Source organism: Apis dorsata, unplaced genomic scaffold, assembly GCF_000469605.1.
Source record: "Apis dorsata unplaced genomic scaffold, Apis dorsata 1.3 scaffold_256, whole genome shotgun sequence".
Lineage (NCBI taxonomy): Eukaryota > Metazoa > Arthropoda > Insecta > Hymenoptera > Apidae > Apis > Apis dorsata.
The window spans coordinates 33,020-34,114 of NW_006263534.1; the positions used below are offsets into that span (position 1 = coordinate 33,020).

The 1,095-nt window shown below is 20.4% G+C and overlaps 1 long non-coding RNA gene across 1 annotated transcript in view; it reads left to right on the forward strand.

Annotated features, from left to right (window-relative positions):
- Positions 1-338, forward strand: part of LOC102678165 — a 7,952-nt gene extending 7,614 nt beyond the window's left edge. Inside the window, exon 3 of the long non-coding RNA XR_421845.1 lies at positions 151-338. This is a non-coding gene — a long non-coding RNA (uncharacterized LOC102678165). The remainder of the gene's footprint in view (positions 1-150) is intronic.
- Positions 339-1,095: the final 757 nt, after the last annotated feature.

Sequence of the window (1,095 nt, forward strand, 5' to 3'; positions counted from 1 at the left end):
ATAAAAATTGAAAATATTTTTTATGAATACTTTATTAAAATATATCTTTGTGTTAATAATATAAATATTTATTTGTCTTATATGTTTATTTTTTCGTATTTGATATAAAAAAATCTATTACAAAAAATTTTTAATTTCACTTTTCTTAAGTTTTCTTCCCGTTACTCGAAATCGATGAATACTAACCCCTGTGAAAACATAAGGAAAAGAGAAATGGATGTATCGATCTCACCCCTAGGGACTTGCTAGGATTAGGATATCACGGTAGCCACCCACGACGAACTATGAAACACCATGCAATAGCGGAAAAATCTTTTAACATTTAGTAATATTATTTACATTTTCTTTTAACATTTAGTAATATTAGTGCCACATAAAATCTTGTGAATTAATATTTTTTTAAAGAATCTAAATCGATAATTTTTAATAATTTTACATATTTCAATTAAAATTTATTTTGATACACAATGAAATTATTGGAACATGTTGTTTTGAATATTGTAATTATTATAATAAATTATAAAAATTATTATATAATTTACTATAACATATCAAATAAGATATCTTTATAATGAATAAAATAATAAAATAATAATATATAAAAAAAAATAAATATATAATATATAAAAAAAAAATATATATTTCTAAAATTAATTATCTTTTTCTTTAATTTTAATAAACTATTTTTTATTAATAACAATAATGAAAGATGTATTCAATATATTAAATTCTATACAAAATCGTATTGTTTTAATATTAATAATTAATATTTGTATATCATTATTTGATATATACATTTATATCAAAAATACTCAATAACTAATATATACTAATATATACAATTTTTAGAAATAATATTATATTATCAAGATAATATTAATTTTGAGAAAAATGTAAATTAATAATAATACCTATAATTTCGTTCATCTTTGAGGTACCAATCTAATGATGCAACATATCACCCTTAACTTGCACCCTTTGCGTCACACCCATCCTGTTTCCGCATACCACATGCCCTCAACCTATATCTGTCTCTTAGGTCATTGATCTGCAAGGATTCTATGCGATATATATATATATATATATATATATATA